Genomic DNA, 26396 nt, shown 5'->3' with positions numbered 1-26396 from the left:
GCTAGATGGGGGAATTTCTCCTGGATAATATCCTGAAGAGTGTTTTCCAACTTGGTTTCATTCTCCCTGTCACTTTCAGGCACACCAATCAAACAGGTTTGGTCTTTTCACATAGTCCCATATTTCTTGTAGGCTTTGTTTGTTCCTTTTCATTCTTTTTTCTCTAATCTTGGCTTCATGTTTTATTTCATTAAGCTGATCTTCAATTCTGATATCCTTTCTTCCACTTGATCGATTCAGCTATTAATACTTGTATATGCTTCACGAAATTCTCATGCTGTGTTTTTCAGCTCCATCAGGTCATTTATGTTCTTCTCTAAACTGGTTATTCTAGTTAACAATTCCTCTAACCTTTTATCAAGGTTCATAGCTTTTTTCCATTGAATTAGAACATGCTCCATTAGCTCAGAGGAGTTTGTTATTACCCACCTTCTGAAACCTACTTCTGTCTGTTAGCCAAAATCATTCTCCATCCAGTTTTGTTCCCTTGCTGGCAAGAAGTTGTGATCCTTTGGAAGAGAAAAGACGTTCTGGTTTTTGGAATTTTCAGCCTTTTTACACTGGGTTTTCCTCATCTTCGTGGATTTATCTACCTTTGGTCTTTGATGTTGGTGACCTTTGGATGGGGTTTCTGTGTGGACATCCTTTTTTGTTAATGTTGATGCTATTCCTTTCTGTTTGTTATTTTTCCTTCTAACAGTCGGGCCTCTCTGCTGCAGGTCTTCTGGAGTTTCCTGGAGGTCCACTCTGGCCCCTGTTTGCCTGGGTATCACCAGCAGAGGCTACAAAACAGCAAAGATTGCTGCCTGTTCCTTCCTCTGAAAGCTTCATCCCAGAGAGGCCCCTGCCAGATGCCAGCTGGAGCTCTCCTGTATGAGGTGTCTGTCAACTCCTGCTGGGAGGTGTCTCCCAGTCAGGAGGCATGGGGATCAGGGACCCACTTGAGGAGGCACTCTGTCCCTTAGCAAAGCTGGAGCGCTGTGCTGGGAGATCCACTCCTCTCTTAAGAGCCACCAAGCAGGAACGTTTAAGTCTGCTGAAGCTGCGCCCACAGCCACCCCTTCCCCCAGGTGCTCTGTCCCAGAGAGATGGGAGTTTTATCTATAAGCCCCTGACTGGGGCTGCTGCCTTCCTTTCAGAGATGCCCTGCCCAGTGAGGAGCCTAGAGAGGCAGTCGGGCTACAGCAGCTTTGAGGTGCTGCGGTGGGCTCCACCCAGTCCGAACTTCCGAGCAGTTTTGTTTACACTGTGAGGGGAAAACCGCCTACTCAAGCCTCAGTAATGGCAAATGGTCCTCCCCACAGCAAGCTCGAGCATCCCAGGTCAACTTCAGACTGCTGTACTGGCAGCAAGAATTTCAAGCCAGTGGATCTTAGCTTGCTGGGCTCCATGCGGGTGGGATCCGCTGAGCTAGGCCACTTGGCTCCCTGGCTTGAGCCCCCTTTCCAGGGGATGGAACGGTTCTATCTCACTGGCAAGCTAAGATCCACTGGCTTGAAATTCTCGCTGCCAGCACAGCAGTCTGAAGTCGACCTGGGATGCTCGAACTTGCTGCCAGGAGGAGCATTTGCCATTACTGAGGCTTGAGTAGGCAGTTTTCCCCTCACAGTGTAAACAAAACTGCTTGGAAGTTCAGACTGGGTTGATCCCACTGCAGCGCCTCAAAGCTGCTGTAGCCAGATTGCCTCTCTAGACTCCTCTCTGGGCAGGGCATCTCTGAAAGAAAGGCAGCAGCCCCAATCAGGGGCTTATAGATAAATCTCCCATCTCCCTGGGACAGATCACTTGGGGGAAGGGGCAGCTGTGGGCGCAGCTTCAGCAGACTTAAATGTTCCTGGTACCACTGGGGTATGAAAAGAAACTCCTGCAGCTAGCTCGGGATGGCCACCCAGTTTTATGCTTGAAACTCAGGGCCCTGGTGGCATAGGCACCCGAGGGAATCTCCTGGTCTGTGGGTTGCATAGACCATGGGAAAAGCGTAGTATCTGGGCAGGAGTGCACCATTCCTCATGTCAGAGTCCTTCACGGCTTCCCTTGGCTAGGGGAGGGAGTTCCCTGACCCCTTGCACTTCCCAGGTAAGGCAATGTCCCACCCTGCTTCAGCTTGCCCTCCATGGGCTTCACCCACTGTCTAGCCAGTCCCAATGAGATGAGCCAAGTACCTCAGTTGGAAATGCAGAAATTACTCATCTTCTGTGTTGATCTCACTGGGAGCTGCACACCAGGGCTGTTCCTATTCAGCCATTTTGCCAGCCACTGAATTTTTATTATAATTTTGGATAATTGTGAAATTTTTTATTTGATAACTATGATTCTTTGGAAATGATGTCAAAACCAAGATATTTTCTCCTATTTCAACAGTCTCAATCCATTTCCATCTCTCTTTTTCACATAGCTCCTTGTTTTCTCTCACACTTCTGCATTTCCTCTCACAAAGTTTAGAATTTCTGTAAGAGGTTAGCAAAAGTGACCTATGTCCAGTACGAGAAACAACCCTGTCATAATGAAGGACAGATCCAGGCTACAGTGAGTGATCTATTCACTTGCTGCATGTCTTAGTCTATTCAGGCTGCTATAACAAAGTACTTTAGACTCGGTAATTTATAAACAACAGAGATTTATTTCTTAGAGGTCTGGAGGCTGGGAAGTCCAACATCAAAGCACCAGTAGATTTGGTGTCTGGTAATTGGCTTAATAGATGGTGACTTGTTGCTGCATCTTTACATGGCAAAAAAGAGCCAGGGAGCTCACTCGAGCCTCTTTTATAAGGTCACTATTCTCATTCATAAGGGTCAAGCCCTCACCTTATGACTTAATCACTTCCTAAAGGCCATACCTCCTAATACTATCACATTGGGCATTAGGCCTCAACATATAAATTCGTGGGGTACACCAATTTAGAACATAGTGCTGCACCTCAACGCAATTTAATGGACTATCATCTGGTCATACCTTCTCTCTGTGAAGATTTTTAGACCCTACTGGCTTACCTCCGTTAGTGATGCTCTCTGACAGTCTTCAGCTTGGCAATGTGCCTTAGTATAGGCACTGCATCCATGTTGCAACACAGTTCTCCATAGGGTTCTATATCATGAGTTATAGCAGGTATGTTAAGCAAGCTAGCATGAGCTTTTAAGACTCTGAAACACACACTGAAAATCCACACACATCATCCAGCATATGGAAAGCAAACCTAGGAGAAAATATGGAATTTGGAAAAACACATAAGAGAATGACATTAGCAAAATAAGTAAAACAATAACAATTTGGGCAACAGCCAAAAACACAAGTAAAAAATGAGAGGCATTTTGACTCCCTAATATATTAAAATGTGTCATTCACATACTCACACTGCATGCATGATTTAGCTTTCTTTTTTCTCAGCCTCAGCAACAGCTAGGAATACTTTGTTGACAGTTTTTACCTCATAAATTTGGTTCCCTGATCTAATTTTTCATTACGAGAAAAAAGAAAGGAAAAAAAACTTAAAGATCTTTCCTCAAATGAGATTCTCTTTCCCTCTGGGTTTTTATTGATTTATAATTGCACTGATATTTCACATTTCTATTTAAAAACACCGTGTTCTAATGCTCACTCTGGCAGAGGCTTCCTTTTGCATTTGACAGGACGCCCACCAAATCATTCTATTATGGAGACAGCTCAGGGTTCTGGGAAAATCAATAGGAGTTTAGCTCCTGGGAGGCAGAGAGATGGAGAAATGTGAGCAGTGGCTACTAGCAACCACTGGGCTAGGAATGTCTCTAAAGGCTAAAGTCAGGCCACAGGACTGAAAAGTGTGGAATTTCAGCAGTTATGTAACTACATTTTTAGGTTAATGATTCAGTCTCTGTGTTTTGGCTCTGTTTCCTTGAGGGTAGCTGCTCCTGAGGGAGAAGCATTGTCGTTTCACTGAGAATTGCCGCTTCACTGACAATCGTTTTTGTGTGAAAAAGAAAGGCCTTTTAGAAAAAGCATATTTGTTTAAGTTTCTAAATAGCAAATCCTTGGCCCCTATAATTCACATTGCTTTGCCATCAATTTTAGACAGTGTTCAATTACACATTGAGGCAAAGACAGGTCTTCTCTTTAGTTATGTCCTGTTAAAAGCCTGCCTCCCTACTACTTGTGGTAGGTATCCATTCTAATGATTCTGCTAGCTGTTTTTCCCCTCATCTGTGCCTGAAAAATCAAATCATCTGCTCAAAAGTCAATGAAATGTCTTAAGCTGCTAGGGCAGCTAAACAAATCTGCTAACAACAATAACCTTACTGAGGAGGAATGTAAAAAAAAAAAATTACTTTGTATTCCTCAGAAGGCATTCTAGTAAACAGTCACACCACACTAAAGCCCAGCTCTAAAATGCAACCTATCACAGTGCTGGACAGATTATATTTTGTGAGCAGGGCTGATGGTTCACTTGTAAACCTATGGCATTCATTCTGCTAACACCCCACCCACAACAGCTGAGTGTGAGCTTCTGCAATGAACTGCTTCAGAGTGGTTGGGGCTATTATCTAACGAGTTTGTATTCATCATAAAGGCAAGGACCTGAGTCTTACTTGAAAAATGTTTAAGATTAAGGCTTTCAAGCAGCAAACCTTACCATCAAGGAGAAAGAATAACCTCGTATGGGAGATAGCCAAACTTAAAACAAAATTGACCAAGCAGAAAGTTATAAATAATATTATTTTAACAGGGTTTTGAGGTGCAGCCAAACATTTTGGAATGTTCTCAGTCCAAACAAAACCAGCATACTTCTCATTTTTTCCAACCTCATGACTGAGGCAGGAGATAAATGGAAAGGAAAAAAGCCTACAGTTGCAAAATGTAAATTTAAAAGAAAAATCAATCTGGACAGTCATATAAACCAGGTGGCAGGCAAAAATTGGACTCATTTATGAAGAAATGCAAGGCATCCTGCAACAGGCAACAATTAAGGAACAGTAAAAAGACCAAAGAACTTGGAAACCAAAACAGGTTCAAATCTTAAGTCCACCACTCACAAAAAATGTGGGTGTCTGGATAAATTTCTTAGCTTCTCTGAGACTCATGGTTCCTCATCTGGAAAATGGAGGGCATAGCACTGATCTCACAGAGTTCTTGCATTTAAAGAGATTAAAAATGGAAGCACCTAGCAGAGCACTCCAGCACACACAAGAATGTTAAATCTCCACTGCCTCGTCCTACTGCTTCCCAAGTCCCTCCACCCCACCTCCCACTCCAGCAAACCAGAAGAACTAAAGATTTGCCTTGGATTAAAATGTTTTAAGCAGTTTGGGTTTTGTTGGTTGTTGTTAAGAGTGATAGTGTCATACTAAAAAAATGTAACTGGGCTAGGAATCTAGAGCACTGAGTCTGTTTGATTCTGCAACTTTCTAACTATTAATTTAAAGCACTGACCTCACCTTTTCGGGCTTCAGGTTCTTCTCTTTAAAGTGAGGCCACTGTAATAATCTATAAGGAATACCAGTTTTAATATTCAAGAAATTGCCTGTTATATTATTCTTGGGGAGAGATACGACAGGGGTCCTGTTGTTTTGTTGGTTGGTTTGTTTGCTTAAAGATAGGGTTTTGCTCTGTTGCCCAGGCTTGAGTGCAAAGGCATGATCATAGTTCACTGCAGCCTCTACCTTCTGGGCTCAAGTGATCCTCCCACCTCAGCCTTCCAAGTAGCTAGGACTACAGGCATCCACCACCACACCCTGCTAGCGTATTTACTTTTTGTAGAGACAAGGTCTCTATGTTGCCCAGGCTGGTTTCAAACTCGTGGTCTAAGGCAATTCTCCCACCTCAGTCTCCCAAAGTGCATGAGCCACCACACCAGGCCTTGTTTTGTTTTGATTTTGCCTCCTGCTGATATATTATTTCAAAGTTTTTGTATAACTAGTACTAGCATTTTTCTTTTACATGCAGAGATCTTATTGAAGGCAAAAAGAGCCTTATTTTCAGAAGTTATTCAATACATGTTTGTGGAATGAAGAAGTTACACTAGTTAGGATAAAACCGAATGTTGTTCTTAATATAAAACCTTGGTCCAATCCCAGTGCAGTGCTCCTCCTTAATTATAGCTCTCCTGCCCACTACTCCAATTTCTTTGAAAACACCAGAAGCATTGCCCCTTAATATTGTCAAATGAGTATATAGCAGGTGGTTTAAAAACTGTTGCTTTTGTACCTTTTTTAAGTCAGTGGTTCATGAATCTTTCACTGTTATGTGAAGCTTGAGAGATTCAGAAAAATAATATAACTATCTCTCTCCCTAAATAATATGATTATCTCTCCCAAAATAAATTTTAAAAAATTGTAAGCCATTCTTTTCAATAATTCCTGAGAAAGAAAAAAGCCTAAACTTATGAACTCTGACTTCAATGCTCTTTATTAAGACCACAACTAACTGTAGTATCACCTTCCTCTCAGGCCAAAATGAGCAAGAAAGCAGAAGAGAAATTCTTTCTTAGACAACAGGACTTTCTGACCTTGTGGGGTTTCTGTCAAGCATATGTCAGGCCTACAGAACATAAAAATGTCTGGATTAATCTATAAATCAAAGTACTTTTATTTGTATCTTGGGAATTTGTATTCAGTGGGGACCAAAACCTTAAAATCATGCTTTTCTGTGAAAGGAGAATCCTGCTGCTATTAATGTTTAAGATTGGTGGGAGGAGGAATATGTATTCCTTCCACTTTCATTGACACCTGGATTGCTTATTGATCAAGACTGGAATTTACATGGCTGAAAAGAGAAAGAGGCCTTGGCTGGGGTTTCCATCCTCTGGCTTCAAGGTGCACACATGTGTTATTGCTGTCATTGCACCACACTTGCATTCTGGTATTCGTGCATCACCAGACTCAGTCCTCCTAGGGGCCCATGACAATGGCTGATATTTGGCTCTGCTTTTAGGGTGAATCCATTTCAATTCTTCACTTGTCACATTATAATTTTCTGCTTTCATGGATGTGTTTTGAATTTCCTCGGCAGTCGGTTCTTCTGTTGAGGGGATGCAATAAATCTAAAAAGGAGTTCTGACAACCCCCCCAAAATTTTTTAAATCATACAGTGTTTTACCAATGAGATTTCAGACATGTTTGTTTGGCTTTCATGCTTATGCAAATATAACCATTGACTAGACTACATCTGTTGAGTTGTCGGTTTTAAATAGATTCTCCACCTCTTGAATATGTTCCAATTATGATTCTCTGTATTTAGTTATTCATGTTCTTTTTTGCTGCCAGAAACTTAAGGAAATTTGTAATTGTGTAGATTCTGGGTGAGTATATATAAACAACAAATATTTTTTTCCCCAAGTATCTCTGCAGTATGAAAATTTTGTGTTTATAAATTTAGAAAGGACATTGCAAAAATTCAGGTTTTCTTTTAATATTTAGAACTATTTATTTCCAATCGTATCAAAATTATCTTGAAAAGCACTGAAAAATTGATTCTGAATCTACTAGGTCATTGTTAAAAAGAAATAAAGAATTTTTCATAAACGTACGAATTCATTTATATTGGTTGTCAAATTTCAATACCTAGGCTGCATATAATTTAAATTTTACTCATAGCTTTGCTATAGACAGTTAATCATCATGTTAGTATGCATGACCTTTGTGACCCTTCACAATATGGTAGACAATGTTCCTTAACGTTAGTTGCCGTTACTCCCTTACCTACTATTGAGTAGTGTATATATATTTGCACCTCTGCACCTTTATCCATGCCTGAAATTTTCTACTCCTCTTTCTTTCTATGCTGGGCAATGAGCTACTCTTTCAAGATACATGTGCAAGTCTTATACTTCTTTAAGACCTAGCATAGTGCAGGACATTGAGAATATCCATCAAATGTACAAGAGTGGTAACTAGAACACTTTCTTTTCACTAATGTGTAACTATGAGGAAGTCCTGTTGTGTTTTTCTTTATTTTTTACAATTTCAATAGATTATATGTGGTCTGCCATGCATATTATCTTGAAATACTATTATTGTATTATCTATTTATCCCTTCAGACCAGTTTATATTTGATTGATATATTTAGGTGCTGTGATGTTGGGTGCCTATATATTTACAATTGTTATATCCTTTTCATGAATTAACCCCTTTCTTATTATATAAATATATAATAAGATAAACACATCTGTTATTTACATAAGATAAAATAGACTTTAAGTCAAACTGCAAAAAGAGACAAAGATATTTATAATTATATATATCATATATTTACAGTTATATATGGCATATATAATAATAAATATAAAGATATAAGGATATATATTGATATAAGGATATACATTATATAACATAATATACATTATATATGATTATAAGTTTATAGAGATATTGTGTATTATATTATAAATATCTTTGTCTCTTTGCAGAGTTTTTGACTTAAAATCTATTTTATGTTATATAAATAGCAGATACTCATCCTGCTCTTTTTTAGTTTCCATTTGCATGGAATATATTTTTTCCATCTCTTCACTTTTAGCCTATATGTGTCCTCAAAGCTAAAATAAGTCTCTTGTAGACATCATATTGTTGAATCTTGCTTGTTTGTTTTTATCCATTTTGCCACTGTAGGTCTTTTGATTACAGAATTTAGTTCGTTTATTAAAGTAATTATTGATACGTTAGGATTTATTATTGCCACTTTGGTAATTGTTTTCTCTTCTGTAGTTATTTTGTTCCTTTTTTCCTCTCTTGCTCTTCCTTTGTAATTTCATGATTTTCTGCAGTGGCATGCTTTAATTTATTATCTTTATCTTTAATTATTCTGTATCTACTAAAGTTTTTACTTTGTGGCTACCATGGGGCTTACAGAAAATATCTTATAACAGTCTATTTTAAACTGATTTCAACTTTGATTGCATATACTTTACACGTTTACTCCCCTATTCCACATTTTAAGTTTTGGATATCATAATTTACTTTTTTTATATTGTATATTCATTAACGAATTATTATAGTGAATTTTTTTTTGAGACGGAGTCTTGCACTGTTGCCCAGGCTGGAGTGCAATGGGGTGATCTTAGTTCACCGCAACCTCCGCCTCCCAGGTTCATGACATTCTCCTGCCTCAGCCTCCCAAGTAGCTGGGATTACAGCCACACACCACCACATCCAGCTAATTTTTTGTATTTTTAATAGAGATGGGGTTTCATTATGTTGGCCAGACTGGTCTCAAACTTCTGACCTCATGATTTGCCTGCCTCGGCCTCCCAAAGTGTTGGGATTACAGGCGTGAGCCACCGCACTGGCATATTGTGATTATTTTTAATAATTTTGTCTTTTCACCTCTATCCTAGAGTAAAAGTGGTTTATACACCACCATTACAGCATTAGAGTATTCTGAACTTGACAATATATGCTACCTTTACCAGTGAGTTTTACACTTTCATATGTTTTCGTATTACTAATTAGCATCCTTACTTTTCCATTTGAAGAACTCCCTCTAACATTTTTTATAAGGCATATGTGGTGGTGATAAAATCCCTCATATTTTCTTTATCTGGCAAAGTCTTTATCTCTCCTTCATTTCTGGAAGATAGTTTTGCAAGGTAAAGTATTCTTGGCTGACAATTCTTTTTCCTTTCAGCACTTGAAATATGTCATCTCACTCTCTCCTGGCCTGCAAGATTCATGCTTAGAAATCTGATAGTCTAATGGGGTTTCTTTGTATGTGATGAGTTTCTTTTCTCTTACTGCTTTCAAAATTATCTTTGATGTTTGCCAATTTGATTATAATGTGTCTCAGTGAAGTCCTCTTTAAGTCAAACCTATTTGGGCACATTTAAGCCTCATGTACCCGAATGCCCCTATCTTCCCCAAGATTGGAGAAGTTTTCAGCTATTAAAATCCTCCTCCCTTATCTATAGGGACACATTCCAAGCCCCTGGTGGCTGCCTGAAACCATGGATAGTACTAAAACCAATATATACTATGTTTCTGCCTATACATATATACCTATTGTCATAGGATCCTTAGGGTGTTGCTTTGCCAGCCAGAAACCTCTGTGGACAGCAGTGCTTCTGCTTGAGTTTTGTTCATGTCCCCTGGGCTTGTTCTGTCCACTCAGCCTGGCAGGTTGCACTTGGCTCATGCTACCGGCCTGGATGGTACTCCTGCCAAGGGCAAGCCAGGCATGGAGCGGTGAGGTTTGTGTGAGTGAGCAAGTGTGGGATCTGGCACTGCACACAGCCAGGCATGCTAGCTGCTGTGGTGGGGCGGGCAGCTCCAGGCACTGGCACAGGCACTGGCACAGGCACCTCATCCATATGAAGCTGCAGCTGGACCAGATATATCACAAGTGGCTTCTGCTGCGGACACCAGCATCTGGACAAGGGGAACACGGTGGCATCCAAAATCTCAGAAAGGCCAGGAAGTGCAGAATCCTAAAGAAGGTGTTACAGCATGTCACAGCCCTAGTTCAGGGAGCCCCAAGGTCTGGCTTCCTAGAAGGGCTGCAGCTCTTTTCTCCTTCTCCTCACCCACAGTGCAGCAAGCGAGTGGGGCATGTTTTGGTTGGTTTGTGTTATAGCCCTTTCAGTTCCACCACCCCACTCAGGCTCCCAGCTCCTGGGCTGGCCCAGGCCTGCTGCTGCGTCCTGTTGCATTGGGTGGCCACCCAGCACCAGCAGAGGGCAGGAGAGCTATAGTGTTACAGCAGCTCTGGCTCGGAGAATCTCAAGGTCTGGGCCCCCAGAAGGGTCACTACTCTTCACTCCCATAGTCCAGGAGTATGTCACCACCTGCAGCTTGGTGAGCTGGCCAGGAACATGTTACAGCTTCTTTCCCTCCCACCATTCAGCAGGCCCTGAGTTCTTGTCCCACATCCAGGAAGAATGAGGTTATGTGAATAACTGGAGGGTGAGCAAGGCAGAAAGGAGCTTTACTGAGTGACAGAATAGCTCTCAGCGGAGTGCATACCCAAAGTGGGTAGATCCTATTTGCAGGCTTGTCATCCTGATGAGTGTCAGAGTCTGACTGAGTCTGGGGTTTTCATGGGCTCAGAATGGAGGAAGTACATACTGCTTGGTCCATGGGCAGCCATTTGTGGGTCTGGAAAAAGCACCATCCAATTGGCTGAAAGACATCAATGAAGTTTTCACTCCAGGTCACAGACTGCAACCGGAACTGGCAGCCAGGCCCCCATGCTTCAAGCTGTCCCTGGCTTGAAGGTGAGGTTTCACCAGGGACCCACCCGTTCCCACCTAGGAACATGTCTGCCTCTCGCTGCCATCAACGTGCCATCCACAGCACCCAGGCTGTCCGCACTAAGGGGTGTCCACAGGCCCACACCTAGCTGCCCTCAGCCGTCCTGGCCTCCCCCACCAACCTTGCTCATTAACATCCAAAGTTTCAGCCTCAGAAGCAGTTTCCAGAGGAGGCAAAGGCAGTGGGGAGTCTGGTGTATCAGAACTGCCCTGAACACACACACCTGACCACGTCACAACAGCTCCCAGGCTCAGCTATCACAACAAATCCACAACTTTGCTCTGCCACAGAGCAGGTGTCAGCAGTGGAAAGAGGCCAGGGAACGGGAGCAGGCACTTCCAAGCCTGTAAGGGCAGGGGACTTCCAGGGCCCCTGAGAGCACAGGTATGCCTAGGGCTGGAGCCATGGCTGGGCAGCTGCAGCTATGCCTGGGAGCACAGGCTCCCACCCCACTAACTCAGTAGCATATAGGGCTCCCACTAGGATCACCTGTTCCTGGCCCCCCCAGCTCTGCAGAGTGCACAGCCCCAGCTACACCTCCCCTGCTGCAGCTGGCATCCTGGCAGTGGCCACTCCAGACAGGCCACCACCACTATTCCTATGATAAAGTTTAATTTATAAATTAGGCACAGTAAGAGAATAACAACTAATAATAAAACAGAAAAACTATGACAATATGCTGTAATAAAAATTATGTCAATATTTGCATGTTCTCTTTCATTGTCTGTCTCTTAAAACATATCATTGTACTGTACCTGACACCAAGGAAAGCAAAACTACAGACAAGGAGAGACTGATCTAGTTCTTTAAGTTAGTTTTCTTCCCCTTTATCTCTTTGTTTTTCTGAGACTCCCATAGTGCATATATGACTACTCTTCATGGTGTTGCATCAATCGCATAAGAATTTTTCATTCCTTTTTATTTCTTTTACTGAATAATTTCAAATGACTAGTATTTGAGTTGACAGACCCTTTCTTCTGCTTGATCAAGTCTGCTATTGAAACTCTATTGTGTTTTCCATTTCATTCGTTGTATTCTCAGCTCGAAAATCATGGTTGTTGCTTTTAATAATTTCTATCTTTTTGTTGAACGTCTTATTTTGTTCATGTGTCGCTTTCTTAATATCATTAAGTTCTCTATCTGTGTTCTCTTGTAGCTTACTGACTTCCTTAAAACAATTGTTTTGAATTCTTTGTCAGACAATTTGTGTATCTCCATTTCTTTGTGGTTGGGTACCAGAAAATTATGTTCCTTTGGTGGTACTAGGTGTCCTTGATTTTTCATGTTCCTCAAAGTCTTGCACTGCTGTCTTCACATTTGAAGAAAGAGTCACTTTCTCTAGTCTTTACTGACTGGATTTGAGAGAAATATCTTCAACAGTGAGCCTATAGGGAATCTGAGGCTCTCTCAGATCTTTTCTATGGATTCACCCAATCCACACTTCTTGGATGGGTGGAGAAGAAATTCTGATGATTGTGTGTCTTCTCTTAAATCCACAAAACCAAACTGGGTCCTGAAAGCTTTCTGTTTGTTTCCTCTGGGACAGTGCCCTGAAATGCTCAATTTTGTATTCCTCCCAATCCTTCAAATTTGAGCCTGCTGACTGCATGTACTCAAAAGCTGTAGGTAAATGCTCACACTCACCATCTGGAGTGCATGTGCAGGCAACTGACTATAGGAGAAAGGGAAGGGGAATATGCACAAAACATCGGGGGCTCCTATGGGCCAGTTGCAGGGAGATGCTACAGATATCGTGTCCCAAGTGGTTCATGGGTGGGCCTCCTGATGGGCTCTGTGAAATGCTTCAAAGGATACATACCCTGTACTGAGTTTCAAGTCCTGGTTGCTGTGAGTCCTCTCCTTTCTTTCCTGCTACTGCCCTGTCCCAGCCACTTAGCCATGCTAATACCCTCAATATTCTGAGTTGAGTGAAAGAAAGATGGGCTTCTTGGGATGTGCCTCACACAGCTGGAAAAGCTGGGTACTCACTCATTATACTCTCCTTTTCCCCATGGGAGAAATTGCCTGCTGAAGGGAGTCTATCTTGGTACTAAGAAGTGGACCCTGGGGGTGAGGTGATACAGGTAATTATTCTTCTTACTCCCTTGAATGCATCTACTCCCAGATATTTTTCTCCAACGGTGTGCTGTTAACTTTTCCATTTAACTCCTAGACTCTGGCAAATGTATTTTCATCCATAGGTGATTGTCAAAATCAGTGCACTATGCAGAGATTATGGTACAAAACTCCAATATCACCATTGTACTGATGTCATTTTTGTCCATAGATTTATATAATCCATATCAAGTGCATCAAGAAAGTCTGAATAAATGAAAACAATAGTTTGATATTTAGCTAGTATAATTTTTGCATAAATAAGCATACTTAGAGACCTCATTTTCATTTTTATGCTGTCATTTTCAAATGCACATCCTTTGGATCATCAGTTCTGTAGAATATCCCACAAATGAGGACAAATTTGATCTTATAATCAAATATTTTGGAGAAGTTGGTTAAACATAATCAAATTAGTTTCTTTATTTTAAGACTATAATATGCTAATGAACAATGTGAATTTACAAGAAAGAATACAGTATGCAATTTTTCTCAATTTATTTAACTTATTTGACTATGGTACTGTTTTTATTTTCATTGAGCATCCTAAGAAACTAAAGTTTAACAGACACACATTTGGGGGCAAATGCTTCATCCAAGTCTGCAATTTAGTAACCATTTTAGGAAAGCTGAGGAATACAATCAAGTGGTTGAATGTTTTCAAATATGTTTTGTTTGTAATATTAGAATTAGAGATGTCTAGATTTGGTTTATTCTCTTTTCATGTACTCTAATTACATAGAAAATCATGGCACATATTTGAAATTAAAGACAAGTCCAATCCCTGAGCTCACTAATTTGTGATTATTTCCTATTGTTTTGATTTCTGCCATTTAATATAATGTATTATGTGTGAAGTGTAAGAAAACATTTTTATTTGGCCCTGGACACACCAGAAGTCACGTTTCTAAATATGATAGGCCCTGTGGACAAAAAAAGAGACAATATTGTATCTTGTCACAGTAAGTGGTAACAGTTTAGTGAGCACTTACATGAAATAGGGTTTCTTTGAAGACCCTTATGATGAGGCATGGTGGCTCACACTTTTAATCCCAGCACACAGGGAGGCTGAGGTGGGAGGATCGCTTGAGCCCAGAAGTTCATGGCAGCAGTGAGCTATGATTACACTGCTGCACTCCAACCAGGGCGATAGACCCTGTCTCAAAAAAAAAAAAAAAAAAAGACCCTTGTTAAATGTATTAATTCATTTAATGCTTATGCTTATGAAAACCTTGAAAAGCAAATATTATCATTGTCTCCTTTTACAAATGGAGAAATACAGAATTTAAGTTCATGAAGTCATCTCCAGAGTTTGTGCATCCAACCACCACATTAAACTATCTTCAAGCATTAGCTATAGAAATGTAATTATTTTGAAGTTTCTATTCTTGTTACTTAAAATAGATATAATAGCTCACATATTTCAGTGTCTTCCACAGCTGCATATTGAAAGAAATACATTTGTCAAATCCGAAAGCTTAAATTTTTTTAAATTAAAATGAACTCTGACATCTAACTCTGCTTAAACCAATGAAAAATCATACAAAAGATGCTTGCAAGAGGCATCAGTTTGATTTTATATATAAGAATTAATAGAAATGAAAATCTTATTCTAAGGCAAAGATATGTAATTAATTCTTCTCTCTTTGTTCAGCGTAACTGACATATCCTAAAGAAGTGTTTTCACTGAATACGTTGATGTGTGGCTTAAGTATCATAAATTTAAACAAAAAAAAAAAAAGAAAAAACTTAGATTAAAAAGTGGCAGTTAGCCTGAAAATTACTGGCCTCTGAGATGTACCCTTTAATTATTTCTGAGAAGGGAACTTAAAATGAGGAACATTTATTAGTGGATTATTTTTAGCATCAAACTGATCCCTCATGGCTTTCAGAGAAGTCCTGGTTTAACCTTGGAATATACTTCATTATCACATCTATGGACAGAGCTCTTTGCAGATTGAAACTATAATTTTGAGAAAGAAAATGAGGTAGATGTGTTCTATTTAATTAGATCAATTTCCTATATATGGTTAATTTCAATTTTTTGTGACACTTTATGAAGTATTAACAATAATACTAAAAGTACACAATCCAAGTTTAATATCCAAAACTTACAAGTTCTTTCTCAAGCATATGCAAGGGCATTATGTAATATTTTTCTTGACAATATCTTTGAAGTCCAGGCAATTGACAGGTCTTATTTTCCATATTTTATAGAAAAAGGATCTGAGTCACAGCAAAATGAAATGACTTATTTAAGGTCAGACAGATGGTTCATGTTGATATCCCATATAGTGTTTTCTTTTGCTTTTTTTTTCAAACTCCAGTTCTCCAAGTGACAAATGGAGAGATAAATGTGAAAATATTTTGTGAATTCTTTTTTCATAAACAATGATTTATTTATGTGTCCATCTATTTGTTTGCTTATCCTTCTTGACCTTAAAGAACTTAAAGATGTTATTAAAACAATAATGTTTATTTTTATAGTCGTATGATGAGGCTATAGAAATTCTAAGTGCTGTTGTTTTTCTGAAGGAAATTGTTTGCATTGCATTTACTTTAATCACGATGACAAACCTTGATGCTTGTATATCACACTTTGGGAGGCCAAGGCGGGTGGATCATGAGGTCAAGAGATCGAGACCATCCTGGCCAACAAGGTGAAACCCCGTCTCTACTAAAAATACAAAAAAATTAGCTGGGTGTGGTGGTGCGTGCCTGTAGTTCCAGCTACTTGGGAGACTGAGGCAGGAGAATCGCTTGAACCCAAGAGGCGGAGATTGCAGTGAGGCAAGATTGCACCACTGCACACCAGCCTGGAGAGAGAGCGAGACTCCGTCTCAAAAAAATAAATAAATAACTACAGTTGATGTAAAGAAAACAGGTAAAGGGCCTCTTATTTCTCTGATAGATTTACTTGTGTTAGGGTACATATAATAATCTGATGTAATTGTCAAATACACCAGTAAAGAAAACCAAAACTACTCTAGGTATTCTAAGCAGAAAGGGATTTAATAAAGGGAATTCAGTGTTTGTGAAATTGTTGGAAAGGCTAGAAGAGTTGATTATGGGCTGGGCCTCCAGGAATTTTTTCTAAAGCAACACAAAGTCACTACTTTGATACCACCATTGGAACTACTGAGTGGGAAAGCACGCCCCAGAACAGTGCTCCAGAGATCAGGAAGCTGAAATTCCACTTGCTGCTGCCATTTCCATAGCTGCCTCTAGGACACAGGAAGCTGGAAAAAGGCTACTGGAATGCTCTTGCAGAGGAACATACTGTCTTCAGAATCCCGATTGCCAGTAGCACACACCCAAAAATGACAGGAAGACACTCTTTGTCTCATTTCCACATTCCAAGTTTTGCGTGCTCATCTATTTGGCAAAACCCCATTCTTAGTTAGAACTCTAGCTACATTGAAAATTAAAAAATTTTAAGCATTGGAATTTCCATAGTACAGAGAAGCACAGCAAAAGGAGGATGGAGGGAGACTGAATGAGACACCATACAATATCTGCCAAACATGAATTAAAACTTTTAGCTATGATTAGCTTTAGACTGGTTTTCATCAATTCTAAGGTACCTTTGGTTGCATAATATGCCACTATTTTATATAGTCCTAAGAGATAAAAATTACGGTCCATTCAATCCTGAAATAGTACTAAGATGCCTTCAATTGTAAAATGCAGCCAGTTTTAGAGATATTAACATGTTAAAAGATGTGCATGTTAGAATCAATGGAATACAGTACACATTTCATGACAGATTGTGATGGTATGGCCTTTTTATGCTGGTATGCACGGGCATACAGAGCAGTTTGCTGTTTTAAAGAAACATTGATAAGTTGAAATAAATTGATATTTCCATTGTAATTGGCATAATGTGTAAAGAAAAAAGAGCAAAGGGATACTAGAATCATAAAAGACTGAAAGAGATATTTTATAATCTACCAATATACAGACAATTTACTAAGTTAAATAACTGAAAACTACTTATATCTCTTTAGGTCATGAGTAGATTACATTGCAAATTTCCTTAAGAAGTGCAACCCTGTTGAAAAATGGAAAAACATATTTTGTGGATGATGTTAAAATACATTAAATCAAGCCACCAGGAGTGACTGTAGTCTGTCAAAATCACCCAACTACAATTGCTGTGCAAAGCGTCACCAGGGGGACCTGGGTAGGCCAATGCTTTCACAGGAGGGTAGAGAGCAGTAGAGGGCCAGGAACATGTGCAAAACTGTAACTGGTCAGTTGTGAGCTGACTGAAAGCCGATAAGGCAACCAAGGCCTTAGGCTAAGACTCAACCCAGAAGAATACAGCAGGGTCTGCACACAGTATAAGATGCTAGAGATTAATCAAGTGATGTTCAGGAGAAGAAACAATCAGTCAACAGTGCTGAGGAAATAGAAAGTAAATAGTCTAAGACTGGAGTTTGAGGTAGACATTTGTTGAGTATCTACTATGTGCCAGGCACTATTCCAGGTGTGTTAGCAAAGGCAGGAATTAGGGTCACATAAGATCAGAAAAGCAGTATTCAGAGACCAGAGTTCTCAGAACAAAGTATGTTAGCAGGCCTGACAAATTATTTTGATGATGTCTCTATTATCCCACTTTGGTCTTGTCAAATGAGCCTGCTGACCTGAGATCAGAAATTAAAGAGCTGCCCCCTCGGTTGCTAAGAGGGCTGAACATGTTCTGTTATCATCAGCAAGCACAAGTGTTTTTTCACAGTAATAATCTCTTCCTGGGTAGCAGCACCAAAATGTCTAGAAAAGAAAAGTTGGCCTGAGATATTTATGGTTCATAATATATTTTGCTGTCAGCTCAAAGATTGCAGATGTCATTTGCCAACAACTCGCTTATTTGATTTATGGAATAATTAATTGCATGTAAGATAAGCAGTGCACTGAAGACTGGCAGTTATAATTAATATACCCTTGCAGCAAAAAAAAAAAAGTCTTTATGAAATTGCAAATGCAAGTTCATACTCCACACTAGCAGTGTCTCTCAAATTGCTTTGCTCTTTCTTCAGGTGTAGGCTGAGGGCCGTAAGTATAATAATAACTTTATATTCATTTCATGTTTTGTAATTTACAAATACAAAGTGATTTCTGACTTGTGCTATTTTGTTAGGCCACTGCAACACTGCTGTAATGAACACAGGGAAGGCATTGTTGTGCTGGGTGCTGAGGAAACAAATCCTGAGACATTAAGTGATTTGCCCAATGCCACAAAGTGTCAAAGCCAAAGAAAATTCAAGCACAGTGACTTCCAAGTCTGCTGTGGGTAAGGCTATGTATTGTAGCATGTAAAGAAGAGCACTGCTTCAAACTACCTGGGTTTAGACCCTGCCTCTTCCATGCATCGCCTATGCGAACAAATCTCTCAGTCTCCAGGAGCCTCCGTTTTTTCACACATAAAAGGGAACGATACAATTTCCATTGCAAGTTTCTTGTGAGGATTTGGTGAAATAAAGCATAAGAAAGCCCCTCTCTCCTCTGACTGCTTCCCATTCCCTGCCTCCCAGCCCAGCTCACATCCATCATTCTTTTCCACTGCCCACAGCTGTCTGACTTAGCTGGGTACTCAGTTCATCAAATGCTCCCCATAATTCTGCCCATGTCAAGGAATGATCAGACAGCCTTCAAGTGCGTCCTTTATGACTCTTCAAAAAAACCCTTGGAAATAATCTAAACAGATCCACTCCAAAAGAGATTGCACTTCAAGTAAAAATAAAACAATATTTGAGCCAGGCTCATATTTTTCTATGATAAGAAATGCCCCAGTCTAGACACAGTCATGTACAAGAGGCATGGAATTTTGGTCACCATCAGTGCAGTAGCTGTACTTTCATATCTGCCTTCAAGGAATTTAGAGCCTAACGGGAAAGACATATATAGTAACATACGTAAATCCTTAGTTATCTTTTCTTTAATTAAACATGGGAGCATAGCTTCTTCACCTGTTAACCTTAAATCACCGCTAAAAATTACAGTTTGAATTTCCTGACAAATGAGGCAACTGTCCTAATTATAATAATAACTTTTGTTCAAAATACCAACAGTGCTTTTCTTACTAATTAATGGTAGATTCACCCAATCAAACAGCAATCGCCACTTTCCCTGACATCATTTCTGATTGCAAGTTGCAAGGCCTTTATAAAAATAGAATCTCTAGATCTCACTGTGTCTATCTCTCCTGGCTGGGTTACTTCCTACCTAAATCTTGCTGGAGTGTGTGTGTTTGTGTGTCTGTTTTGTCTGTGTGAGTGCGTATATCCTGGAGAGTGGGAATAGATGGTGAATACAATGAGGAGTGTACACAACGGAAACCTAACGTGGAGTGCAGTTCATGCAATGGGTCAAACAGCTCCTGTTTCATTGATCTCTTTCGGTGCACATTTTCATCACCATCAGTAACACTTCTTTAGAGCACCGCCTCCAAGAATGTGATTTCCTCTCTAGGCTGTGGACCCTGACTTCGGACTCAGCTGCAGAACAGTTTTCCAAAACATTCCTAAGGTAGCTTTAGGTGATATGCTAAATAGGCTTGTCCATTTTTCATCAGAGACCAACAAGCACCAATTTTTCTGATCACCCCTTCAGGGAGTGTGGTTTCCTCTAATCAATTTGATCAAACATAACTACTAAAATGAGCCAATCAGAATAGCTCTGCAACTGAAATCAGAAATATCTGCTGTGTATTAGAAAACGAACAGTGTTTAGTGAACTAAACTGATTTGTTTATGGTCTTGTGCTCAAGCCTGTTGAATGGCTTTGGGTACTGTATTATTTGTTTTGAAGCAGGTATAGAAAAGGGATAATTAATTTAAAAGAGAAATGAGTGGCAGTGTAAAATATGTGAGCTACTTTTTTTTTTTTTTTTTTTGAGACAGAGTCTCACTCTGTTGCCCAGGCTGGAGTGCAGTGGCGCCATCTTGGCTCACTGCAAGCTCCGCCTCCCGGGTTCGTGCCATTCTTCTGCCTCAGCCTCCCCAGTAGCTGGGACTACAGGCGCCTGCCAGCACGCCTGGCTAATTTTTTTTGTATTTTTAGTAGAGACGGGGTTTCACTGTGTTAGCCAGATGGTCTTGATATCCTGACCTCGTGATCCGCCCACCTTGGCCTCCCAAAGTGCTGCAATTACAGGCGTGAGCCACCGCACCCGGCCTGTGTGAGCTACTTTTAAGCAATATAGATTGGATGTTATTTTAACAAAGACATAATCAACACCTCCCCAGTTCATGGTCCTGTTCTGGGAAATATTGAAAGACAGACCAAAAAAAGACATAGCAAGTGATCCTCATGGAGCTCACTGCCTGGATGGAGAGGCAGGAAGTCACTATCACAGTATAGTGCGGCAAGATCTATGAAAGAAGAATCACAAGAGGCTGTGGCACGTGAGAGGGGGCCAAGAAAGCATCTCTACAGAGGTGAGGGCTGAACTGAGAATGAGAGGTTGAATAGGAAACAGCCTGGGAGCAAAAAGCGAGAACATTCAGGAGAGGAAATGAAAGCCCAGCAGAGTATCATAGGTTCAGGGGACAGGACACAGTCTGGCCTGACTGTATGTACTGGGGACAGGGCTGCAAGAGGAAAAATGGTGAGAACTAAGGCAAGGCCAGGTCTTCACAAGCCTTAGATGGCCTGACAAAGAGAAACCTCAGAATTTCAACAGATGACATGATCTAATGTACTTTTTGAAGCATCTCTGTGGCGGCAGAGTGGAGGGTGAATTTGATGAGGGTGAGGGAGTAGGCAGGGATACATCCAGAAGAAAGTAATCCTCTCCATTCCAGGACTTGAATCGAAACAGTAAGAGTAGAGCTGGTGAAGAGGGAACACAGTTTAAAAGTATGTGTAGGCTAATGTGCCAGGCATTTAAAAAATAAGATTAATTTTTAAATTCAATCTCCATATAGAGAGAACACTTCATTTTCCTTTGGCATCTTTTGGTAATGCAATAGCTGGACTGTACATAAGAAACTTTAAGTTTTAACAGTAAATTCATCTTTTCATTTGATGGTGTTTTAATCGCAATAAAATCAACAGAAAGCTGGAAAGGAGAATAAAGGAGAATATTTGAGTTACCTAGGCTGACTTAATAAAGAAAACCCCTTTAGCTCTTTCATTCTTTGCTACAGAAAATATTAGAATGGCATTTTCAGTTGTTACCATTACATATCAGGGACATCCAACTTTTACTAGGCCTATCATTGAAAGCAAAATCTAGAAGTGGCAATGTTAGTTGCCTAGGGAAAGCTCCCAGATGAGCCATGTCACTAAACCTACGGAGTATTTATGAGACATAAGTGCCAGCATTATAGGGGATGCGGTTACTGAGTTGCAGCCCTGAAAAAGGAAGAATAAAATATTCTCCCCAACATAAAACACTAATTTGCTTTTTTGTCCTTAAAAGTTGCTCTTTGAATTCATCTCAAAAATGTGTCACAAAAACAGATTGTTTTTCCGGCTGACTTTTCTTGCCCAGATGTCACTAAATGTTCAAATGTTCACAGTTTTGCTGTGTACTGAGCAGAAGCTGTTTGGGCTTTTTTTTTTTGGTAGGTCCAGATTACTTTTTATTCCACATTTTACCAGGAGGAGCTGAAATACATTATAGTTTTCTTCTTAAATATGTAATCATACTGTTTTATATTTCCTTTCCAAAGTAGCATAGTAAAGGGATTATAACTGTTTTAAAGAACCGTTAATGAAGTTTTTCTTCTTCACCAAAGACTGTTTTCATGTCAAGGGTGTTACGTATTTTTATCTGATTCAGAATAATCATAGTGAGTTAGTCTGCTTATCTTTTATGCAGACCAAAAGTCCCCTCTATACCCGTGTGTACATGTGTGAGTGTGTATATGGGGGTAGGGAGGTGAAGGCTGGTGCAAGGAAAAACATAGTGATTTTAGAGTTCAAAATTACAGGAATACAAAGCCCTATATTAGGTAATTTCTTTGCCTTCCCATTAGGCTTCCTTTCTAATATTTCGAATGTAAAAGAATATAACTTATCCCCCTAAGCCCTAATATTTCACTACACTTTAAGGAAACATGTCTCAAATACTTGAGGCATGCCTACTGTGTTGCTACCATTTCCTCAAGGTAGGTACCAAATGTACCTACCATTTCCTCAAGGCCTTTATCATCTCAGGAGATAGTGTAGGCTATAGATATTTATAAAACAAGCCAAGCGGAAGACCCTGAGAGAAACAGAAAGACAGTTCTATTTCTCAGAACTGAGATTTCCTAATCTAAGGAGAGATTAGGAAGGGAGAGATCATGTTTATTTACAGGAATTGGGGAATTCCTCATGAAGGAACTGATTTTGAACTGACCTTGAGGATGAGTTAATGTTCTATTGATGGGAATCCAGACATTTCATAGGAAGGAAGTAGCTAAGACAAAGCCAAGGTGGCAGGAAAGAATGTGCTGTATTGAAAGTGCACCTAATAGGCACAATAAGCTGGAGCCTCATGTAAAGGTGAGCAGGACAAGCTTCGGGAAGGGAAAGCTGGGCGAGAGCGTGAAGTTCTTTACAAATATCCAAGTCAGAAGGACACATTTGAGTTAGAAATAGAGATCCACTGAAAGATTTGAGTAAGAAAATGACTATCATACCTATAGTTAAGAAAAATGTATCTGGCAGTTATGTATTTGAAGGAAATGGAGAGGGAAGACAGTGGATACACTAGGAGGTAGGGAAATTAGGAAGCTGTCTCTTTAGAAAGGAAGTACTGAGTAGGACCTAAAGAGAAGCAGTAAGACAAGAGCAGGTAGAGGCACACTGATTCTTTCTGTATTATGGTTATTGTATCATTTTGTTGCGATTGGCAAAGGGACTTCTCTAAGTATGGAAATATAATGGTTCCCTTGAGTGACAATCCATCATCGAACGTTTCAGATGCAGATGAGTGAGTTGACACTGATAAACTTCCTGCAAGAGCCAGTTCACTACAGATAACAATGATGGAAAAAAAATTCAGATATTTACTACCACAAAAAAAAAAAACTGTTACAAACTAAATCTTTTATGGTGAAAACCAGAATGAAGTGGGAGGACACTATGGAATATGGAAAGATGGAAAATTAATGAAAATTAAATGTTACAAGAGTTTGTTCTTTATTTAGGTATTACAAGTCCATGGAAACAAGGTCTTGTTTGGAACCTAGAAGTAAAAGTATTACATTTATTGAATATATGTGTGGCATTGTGCTAGGCAATGAAAATAAAACAAAACAACTATGACCATTGGGACCGTTAAAGAGCACAAAATGCAGTGTGAAGAATTGTAACTGCAGTGGGGAATGGGTGAGCATGTCATGGCTGAAGCATGTCTGAGTGCTAGAATAATCCCAAAAGCTGAGAAACACTGGCTTGGAAGTATATATATTTTTTGAAGAAGAAGATTCAATTTTATTTTTCCAAGTTGTTGTTGTTGTTGTTTGTTTGTTTGTTTGTTTGTTTTTGAGATGGAGTCTTGCTGTGATGCCCAGACTGGAGTGCAATGAAGCAATCTTGGCTCACTGCAACCTCCGCTTCTGGGGTTCAAGGGATTCTCCTGCCTCAGCCGCCTGAGTAGCTGGGATTACAGGCATGTGCCACCACGTCCGGCTAATTTTTATATTTTTAGTAGAGATGAGGTTTCACCATATTGGCCAGGCTGGTCTTGAACAACTGACCTCAAGTGATCCGCCTGCCTCGGCCTCCCAAAGTGCTGGAATTACAGGCGTGAGCCAGTGCACCCGGCATATTTATCCAAGTTTTGGATGAGCAGGTTTCGTTTTCTTTCCTAAAGAAGGCTATCATCTGACAGAATGTAGGAGTCACTACTGAATTAAGAAGGCAGAATTAACAAGACCTGAATGGTGAGAAGGTAGGAATTTTTCAAGAATCCAGGAAGCCTTGTGCCTACAAGACCAATTCAAGGTGAGAAAGGATATCACAGTGGCTGTGTACTTCCCCTTCATCTATTCTGAGTAAAGCTCACCCGCCCTACTTTATTCACTTCCCTTTGTGTGTGCCCTTTCTCATATACACATTTGGTAGTTGATGAAAGGAAAAAAAAAAAGACTAGTTTTAGATGAAGTTTCCATAGTTTCCAATTCAAGCCAAAGACAAACATGAAGAGCCAAACTGCTGACTCCTCTTTTCATTATAATTTTCTTACTCTTGTAATCAAAGTTCTCTCTCCTTAACCTCAAACCGTGTCCTTTCTCACGATGAGTTCTAGAGATCGGTCATGTTACCTTAGTTTCAAGCCTTCTTTGACTAGCTTATTTTTTCATTTATAAATGTAAATGAGAATCCCTGACTCTTAACATTTTCCACATGAACTAATAGGAATATTCTTTTAAATTCTCTGCTCTTTTTCAGCACAGGAAAAGCATGTTCTGTTTTCCTTTTTTTTTTTTTTTCTGCCTTACCTCCCATAGAACCAGGCTAAGTTATTAGTCTACAGCAGAAGTTCTCAACCCTGGCTGCATATGAGAATAATTTGGGGAACTTTTAAAAATTCTGATGCATAAGCCATACCAAAAACCAATTAAATCGGAGTCTCTGAGGGTTAAACTCAGGCACCAGTATTTTCAAGACTCTCCTGATGATTCCAGTGTGCAGCCAGGGTTGAGAAGCACTGATCAATAGCAATGCCTAATTACTTCCCAGTTCCCCAAACTGGCATTTACCTTCACAATTTTCTTGCCCATCCTATCTTCTTGGCATCAAATGCCTTGCAGTGTTTTACCACCTAAATGAAACAAATCCTGCACAGCCAACAAAGTTCGAGCCAAATGCTCCCTTCTCTACAAAGTCCTCTTTTCTTCCCTATTTCTGGCCTGAGCTTTTTGTTTTTCCCACTCACTCCCATCCAAGTGATTTGTATCTGTACTCAACACATACGACATTGGGCTTTAAACTCTAGTTACAGACATGTCCTTTTCCTAAATGGATTTTAAGCTCCTTAAAAATAGGGACTTAAGCTTATTCATGTGCACATAGTGAACATTCAATGAAATATTTTGAAATCAAATAAAATTGTCAAAAATGAATGATATAAGTAAATCTATACCCTTCCTATATATAGTGTAGTGATGACTTATGCCTTCTATTAAAAATCAGTTATTCAGAAAAGCCATGATACCATTTCTTATAAAAATGCAAGATGTGATTTACTATTCCTGGCAACAGCTGCTGCTCATCAATGATAAACTTTGAAGTCAGTGATAACATAATTCAGCAGACATGATGATTCTCAATCTATGCATGATGCCATATGGGCTTCAAGACCAAGACAGCATTATTCCCCTGCTCAAACAAATGCACTCCATGTTTTGTTTTGCAAAATTTGACCTAGATTAAATGTACATTGGCCAAAACATCTAAGTCTTCCCAAGGCAATGGTTATGGGCTAAATTCTAAAGAATGCATCTCTGTGTGTGTTTGTTTGGGGTGTGTGTGGTGGCGTGTGGTGAGTGTAACACATGCACAAAATTCACTCCTGAAGAGACAACTTAGGCATGACCACATCTTTCCTGTGTTCCAGGTGTCCCCATTTTTCCTCTCTGGTCCCATTTAAACTCTGGGTTTAATTTGATATTCATACGGACTGTGTCCCTCCACTAGCAAACGTGGAACAGCTTGATGGTAAACATTATGTTTTACTCATTTTTATTCATACATAGCATTTACCTGTCATGGTTCCTATCACACAACAGCAATCAAAGGGTATTTTTTGAATTAGTAATTGAACAAAAGGAAGAACTTTCAATGGATAAAGAAAAGTATTGGTATGAATAGCTCCCTGACTCCAAACGTCTCCCGTTGTTGCCTACGAAAAGCAAGCATATTTCATACCACACCCACAGGTACAGTGACTTGAATATGTTCTTGATTACACAGTAACACCTAGAAGAAAAATAATTAACTATACCAGTAAAAATTAAAGCAAATGTTATTTGATTAAGTGATATTACTTGATATTACCTGTATAAAATTTAAGCTATAACTTTCATCTTACTGCTCAAAAATCTTAAGTTACAGTTAACTTCCAGGACTAG

The 26396-nt window shown here is 39.8% G+C and overlaps 1 long non-coding RNA gene across 8 annotated transcripts in view; it reads right to left on the bottom strand.

Moving 5' to 3' along the window:
- Window positions 1-26396, bottom strand: part of LOC101141243 (uncharacterized) — a 263129-nt gene that overhangs the window by 181746 nt on the left and 54987 nt on the right. For all 8 annotated transcript variants that reach the window (XR_010133010.1, XR_010133013.1, XR_010133011.1 and 5 more), the window contains exons 2-3: window positions 14319-14482; window positions 2991-3193 (exon numbers count right to left, since the gene is read on the bottom strand). This is a non-coding gene — a long non-coding RNA (uncharacterized lncRNA). The remainder of the gene's footprint in view (window positions 1-2990; window positions 3194-14318; window positions 14483-26396) is intronic.

The sequence above is a fragment of the Gorilla gorilla genome, chromosome 2, assembly GCF_029281585.2.
Source record: "Gorilla gorilla gorilla isolate KB3781 chromosome 2, NHGRI_mGorGor1-v2.1_pri, whole genome shotgun sequence".
In the NCBI taxonomy this organism is placed as follows: domain Eukaryota; kingdom Metazoa; phylum Chordata; class Mammalia; order Primates; family Hominidae; genus Gorilla; species Gorilla gorilla.
Note: the sequence above shows the minus strand (reverse complement) of the source record. Positions and strands in the feature narration are given on the sequence as shown.